Here is a 7,448-nt window from a genome sequence, read left to right as displayed (position 1 = left end):
GAGCAAGAAATATTACCCAAGTGTATCTAGAATAATCATCTACAATCACAAAACAGTATTTCTTACCACCCAAGCTAGAGATTTGAGTAGGGCCAAATAAGTCAAGATGCAAGAGTTCTAAAGGTTTGGAAGTAGATACACACTTCTTTGGTTTAAAAGAAACTTTTGTTTGTTTTCCAAATTGACATGCATCACATATTTTAGTCTTTTCAAAACTGATTTTTGGCAAGCCTCTAACTAGCTCCTTTTTCGAAATTTCCTTTAGTAACTCCATGTTAAAATGACAAAGTCTTCTATGCCACAACCAAGGATCTTCATTTGAAGCTTTAAGACATGTTAAGCTAGAAGAATCAATTTTATCAAGAACCACAATATAAATGTCGTTGAACCTCTTACCTTTGAACACAACATTGTATTTGGAATCAAGTACAATGCATTCATGCTTTCTAAACAACACATTCAAGTCTTTATCACACAATTGACTAACACTAAGCAAATTATAACCCAAGTTATCAACTAAGAGCACATTATGAACAAAAGTTTCACCATCCTTACCAACATCACCTATTCCAATTGTTTTAGCTTTCACATCATCACCAAATGTCACTTTTCCACTTGATCTTGATTTCAGCTTTATGAATAGAGAGGGATCACCGGTCATGTGCCTTGAGCAGCCGCTATCAATAAACCATTTGGACTTGTTTGATCCTTTTTCCTGAAAAAATAAGGTGTTTGGTACCCATTTTAATTTTTGGGTCCATAATAGTTAGCATTGTATCTAACTAACCACATGCATTTCATCCCTTTGTTCTGATTTCTTTTCACATAGCAATCTCCTTTCAAATGCCCTCTTTGACAACAGAAATCACACATAATGAAAGAGTTCTTAACATGTACTGGTTTGATATATCTCAATCCACCTCTTCTATATGTTGTGAAGCCATGTGCAATTTTGTTGTGAGCAAATGTTCTTTGACCAGCAGAAGGATGAGTAGATGACATGTTTCTTTTGAGAAAATCCTGTTTTCTTGATTTCAAAGTTTCATCCAAGATGTCCATTCTTTTCTTCAAATCACCATGCCTTTCCTTCAGCATTTCACAAATATTAGTCTTTCTGTCAAGCTCGTTTTGAACATCACATCCGGCTCTTACAAGGCATTCATTGTCAGTCTTTAGATGTTTATTTTGTTGAACCAGACTTGTATTTTCTTGAATGAGAAAAGCAATTTTCTGTTTTAACAGTTTGTTCTTATCATAAGATTCCTTCAAGGCATTATGTAGCTTTTCAACAAAAGATTCAAGATCATCATCTTCATCATCATCACTTTCAGATTGCGAGTGAGTGGAAGTTACCTCATTATTTCCAATAGCCATGAAGGCCATTTGAGCTGATTCCTCTTCTTCTTCAACTTTCCCTTCGGAGTTGCATTCATTCCAAGTAATCTGAAAGTTGTTGAATCTTGGCTTTCGATCAGCTTTTCCATCTTTCATCTTCTTCATGGGGCATTCATTTGCATAGTGTCCAATCTGTCCACATTCGAAGCATTTGTCCAACTGTTTCTTGTTGAAATCTTGTTTTCCTTTGTACTTTGCGATAGATGGTTGATTCTGGAATTGATTGCTAGGACCTCCCCTTCTAAACTTTCTTTTATTCAAAATTCTTTTGAAGCCTCTGGTGATAAGAGCAAGATCATTATCATCACCATCCGAATCTTCATCATCCAAGTGAGCTGGATCATCTTCACTTTGAGTAATCTTTAGAGCAATGTTTCTCTTTGCTCTAGCATCCTCTTCCTCCTGCACTTTAGATTTCAGTTTCAACTCATAAGAGGTTAGTGAGTTAATGATAGATTCAATAGGCACAGAACTTAAATCCTTAGCCTCTTCTATTGCAGTCACTTTATTTTCCCATTCTTTGCCCAATGCATTGAGAATTTTTCTGTTCTTCTCTCCCAAGGTGTACTCTTTGCCCAACACCTCGAGATCTTTGATCAAGTCAGTGAACCTGCAAAACATTTTGTCAATATCCTCAAGAGGTTCAATCTTAAAAGATTCATACTTTGTGACCAAGATGGCCTTTCTCTGTTCTCTCACATTGTCACCACCCTCATGGATTTCTCTTAACTTATCCCACATTTCTTTGGCTGATTTACAGCCTTTCACTCTAATTGATTCATTTGAATCTAAGGCACTATAGAGAACATTCATGGCCTTGGCATTCAATGTGAGGTTAGTCCTGTCTTGAGCATTCATTTCAGCTCTCATTTTTGGCCGAAACAGCCCTGTATCTGCATCAAGAAAGTTAGCTTCATGCGGTCCTTCACTCACAATAAACCACAGTTCAATATCAATAGATTGCAAAAAGATAATCATTCGTTCTTTCCAGCTAACATAGTTAGAGCCACTGAACATGGGAGGCCTAGTAACAGATTGCCCCTCAACAAACATAGCATGACTGGTTGTCATCTTTACTCCAAGCCGTTAGAGCTTAATCTCAAGGAGACCAAGCTCTGATACCAATTATTAGTCCCACAGACAACCAAGAGGGGGGGTGAATTGGTTTGATTAAAATCTTAACCAAGTTTATGCACTTTTTCGTTAATGAAAATTTACCTTCCTTTTTAGTAATGATCAACCAAGTAGATTAGAAGACAATAGCAATATTGATCGGAGAGGCAAGTATAGATAAGCAATGAAGATTTTATTAAACAGAAATGTAAAATTGAGAAACAAACCAAGTGTCTACCAAGCTTTACCCAAACTTGAAGACCAAACACAAGGAAGAGCAACTTCTCTTTGATGAAAGTCGATCAACTAGATGTACAATGGAGGGAGCACTTCCTCCTTGCCCTAAGCCTCACTTAGTCAAGCCAAGAAGTTTTACAATCACTCAGAAAACCCTCAACAGAGCTACACTAAAGATCCTTTCACACACAAAAGAAAAGCTCAACAGAAATTCACACCACTTTAAAACAAATCTGCTTTGGAGACTATTTTCTAGCTAAAATATCTCACTAGATCTTGTAAACAAAGTGTGCAAAAGTCTCTACTTCGTTCAGACCAGTTTGATTTTAAAGGGAACCAGAAATGGGCTTCATCAATGCTTCCAACGGATAGAAGGCAGCTGAAGAGTCAACTAGCCGTTGGGGCTGTCGGACGTCCGACGATCAAATCATCGTCCGAACCAATCGTCCGATGGCATCCAAGTTGACGTTCGGACGTCCGATGCGTCTTGATTGTCCGACACCGCAGCGTCCGATCGTAGGCAGAGAGTTGGCAAGTTAGCTTGGAATTTTTCGGACGTCCGATGCGGTTGATGAGCGTCCGATGGCAGGCGTCCGATCCTTCCGGACGTCCGATGCTTCCTCACGAGCGTCCGACAGAGCTTCCTTCTTGATGCTCTTTATCCTTTCGGACGTCCGACAGATTCCTTTCGGCCGTCCGACGTGAGTATCCTGTTTTTGCTTCTTCTTTTGGTTGAAATGCATTTCATGACCTATTCATACCTGATTCTTTGATATGTAAAGACACTTATAATCGAAGAAGGTTAGATACATTTCAAAATACTTTGTGATCATCAAAACCAAGAATAACAATGATCACTTGGTGAGGTGTGTGTACTAAATTTGGTTGACAAGAATGAGTATTAGGTAAGAAAAAGTATGTGATTAGAAGTGTTAATAATAAGTGAGTGAATCACAAGTGAAAACACAAGTACGAGAGAGTTAAGGAAAATAAGCTTGAACCGACGCGTACCGTTTGCTACCGATTGAGTGCACCACTTGAACACTACTTTATTACCTTAATTTTCTTATTATTAGTTGAGCAAAATCATCCCTAAATATCTCCTTGTAGCAGCCGAAATTTTGGACTAAATAAAAGAGAGAAAAGAAAAAAATTTGACCTTAATTCATAGTGTGACACTTGTTGGAAATCTAGTAAACTTTGACCAAGCAAATTTCCTTTTTTCTTATCTTCAAATTGACTTCTTTTCTCCTTCATTTTTCTTCATGTTGGCCGAAAATAAGAGAGGAGAAGAGAGGAGAGAAAACTTCATTTCCACCACAACAACCTTGCTTGATCTTTGAGTTTTTATCTCAACCTTGCAAATCAATCCATAAATGCTGATTTTTAAGTAGGAGGAGGAACTTTGGTGGAGAGTTTTTGGAGGAAGAATCTTGTGGTCGCTTGGTTCTTCACTTTTCAAGTAGTTTTGGAAGGTATAAGGCTACAACTTCCTTTTCTCTTGCTTAATCTTGCTAAGTTTGGTATAGAAGCTTTTAATCTTGACTTGCTATGGTTGATTGGTTAGTTTTTGACGGTGTAGTGGAATGTTTAACTAGGGTTTGCATTTTTCAGCTTTGATTATTGTTCATTACCTAGTAAATGGTGTTATTAAGCTAGAAAATGGAACTTGTGAAGTGATTACAGGCTTGATTGTGACTTTGTAGAGTTAAAAGTTGAATTTCCAGCATTTGATAGGTTCTGCCCTATTTTTGGAATCAACTTGAACTGCATATTCGTCCATGATAAAGGCCAAATCAGTTTTTTCTCAAAACATGAAAGTTGTAAGATTTGAGTTAAATTTCTGCTCAGAAAAATTTAGCTCAATCGGAGCACTGTAGCTTGTGAAATGACTAAAATATCCCTGACTGCCCAATGCCCTGGTTAACCGACAGCTTTCTGTTTTCTCTGAGATTTCAAATTTTGACCATGAAAATGCATGATTTGGCTTTGGAGGTCTTCATAATAAATGTAGGTTTATGTCTTATCTTCGAAGCTCCATGAAATTTAACTCGATCTGATATACCTAGCTACAGTTATGACCAAAAAACCAAAGGATGACAAATCTGCCATTTATAATTTCTTCTTTAAAACTGGTTTCCAGCTTTGATCTTGATGGCTTCATTGCTAGAATTGACTTATTTTTGGATGGTATTAAGCCTAGTTGAAGAGCTATCTTGTTAAGCTTTCTTATATGTTGAATTTGGGCTAAGTTGAGGAAAGAAATGAAGCCCTAAATGGCTGGAAAATAGCTAAATACAAAGGGCATGATGCCCAAATTTTCACTCGAGGGTTCGGCGTATGTACTCACGACTTGAGCGAAGATTTGAGATCGAATTGGACTTGGTTTGTTTAGAGTATTCGAGTTTTCTTTGATAGAGGTATATAAGCTGAAATTTCACTGAAACTCGTACCTTGAAAAAAGTGAAAATAGCGACCCTTAAAAAAAATATGATTTTCTCGATCTTTTATACCAAGTGCGACTTCAAAAGTATAAATCACTTCTTTATCAAAACTAAACGAGCGAGCATGAATTTTATAGAGGTTGATAAGTAATTTGAATACTACTTAAACAAGTTTCGTTTACTTGATTTTCTTGAGGCGAAACTCCTATTTTTCGAACTCTAGTTGATTTTAAACTCTTGAATAATATTTTATCGTAGATTTGGACTCCATCCAAGGAGTTTCACCTGAGCATGACCTTGAAAAGTACTAGACCTTTGGTGAGTGCTTCCAAGTGCATGTTTGTCCTTGATATTTGCTCTTACATGTTTTACCAATGTGCTTGGACAATATTTGACTTGTTTGAACGAACAAGGGTGTACTTTATTGCACTTGTCATAAACATAACTTGTTGCTGTTCCTTGAGTGCACATGACTTGATATACTTGTCTATGCATGAACACTCTGAAATTCCAGAAACCCTGAGGCTAGTTAATCGAGTCGAGCCGGCAAAGGGCCTGGTCGATTAGATAACGAACCCTGGGTCTCTTGTTTTGTCGAGTAGAGTGATACCTTCTCGACTAATCGATATACTCCAGTATTACCACATGTGTTTATTTTGATGTTCGGGCCCGGTAAGGAGGTTGAATGGTAGACGGATTGGCATTAAGCGGATCACTACTGGATTGGTTACTTTACTTGAAAGTTGACGGAGAGTCAACTACTACTTGATCAAACTATGGCGGAGCTATTTTGAAATAGCGGTTGTATCCTTTTACTTGACATGTTAAATATCCAATGTTTGGCTTTACGAAGCGTTATTACTTATTTTTTTGACTTCATATGCTCGCTATTTTGATACTTGTGATTTTAAATCGTGGTCAACTTGCTATTTGGATCGGCATGAAATTTTGAAACCTCACTGAACTTTAGCTTATTTTGTAAGATTTGTTTTCCTTACAGGGGATATGAGCTAGGGCGTGGGGACTGGTACAGGCTAGCAAAGTCTAGTTTTTTTTGAATTTTTACGATTGTACTCGCACTAGTGCTCGACTAGGTTTGAATGTATCTGGATTTTAAAAATTTTGACATATTAGGGCATGTATCAGCCGTGGAGCTGAATTTAAGCATCAATGTATATTTTAAACTTAGGAATTGTGTTTCACTTATTTTTCACGGTTGTAAGTTATTTTCTTGAAGTACGTGAGCGAGTCCTAGCGAGAGTTGGGCAGACGGTCTGCTAAATCTTGGTACGCCCTAGGGGGCGGTGGGGTCGTCACAGATGGTCAGAGCTCTTAATGAGCTCATGCCGGGAGAGGGTTCTTGGACTGAAGGGATTGGTTGGTTAAATGTGGAATGAATGTCTATTGTTGGGGACATTCGATATGTATATTGGGTAGGAATCTCAAAAGTGGTTGATTTTCTCTTGAGCCTGGCCAGCTCGAGTGGTGAATTATCATATTTTCGGATTCTTGTACTCGAATACCAAAGAGTGATACCTTTATGATAAGTCTGGAGGGCGAAAGTCAAGGCACAGGGGATGCAAATAATCTGGACTTGGGATATATTGAAGATATTAGTGAGATTTAGGACCCTTATTATTCACGTGTATATACTTGGTTGTACTTCTTGATTAAGTGTATTGCCTGAGCAATACCTAGGGTTAATGTCCCATAGGGTATGTGACTTGTTATTTTATGTATATAAAGAGAGTATTTTATTTTAAATGTGTTCTATTTTTTTATTTTATGATTTAAAAATGCTTTTATCGAGCTTCATAGCTACTTTATTTTGCTTATACTTATATAGTCTATTGCTTAAAAGAGGTATGGAGGGTAGGGGAAGTCAAGGACGTGGAACTACCCGAGGACGCGGTTCTAGCCATGCCTGTGGGGCTAGACAAGCACAAGAACCAATACGGGAACCGAGAAAGGAGAGAGGTGAAACGGTTGAGCCACAACCTGGACCCCGAGCTGAAGGGAGGATCAGGTAGCAATGGCAATTCAGCAAATGACCAATATTCTTGCTCGACTAGTAGAGCAGCAGGGTCAAGCCCCTGTTAATCAACCTAGGAACCCTGAAATGGGGCAAGATAGGGCCCTAGAGAGATTCCAAAAGTTTTCTCCTCTTAAGTTTCTTGGAGGACCGGATCCTGAGATAGCTGAGAGGTGCTTGGAGACGATGATCAATATTTTTTGCTGCCTTAAACTATACGGAGGATA

Source organism: Coffea eugenioides, chromosome 11 (genome assembly GCF_003713205.1).
Source record: "Coffea eugenioides isolate CCC68of chromosome 11, Ceug_1.0, whole genome shotgun sequence".
Taxonomy (NCBI): Eukaryota; Viridiplantae; Streptophyta; class Magnoliopsida; order Gentianales; family Rubiaceae; genus Coffea; species Coffea eugenioides.
Note: the sequence above shows the minus strand (reverse complement) of the source record.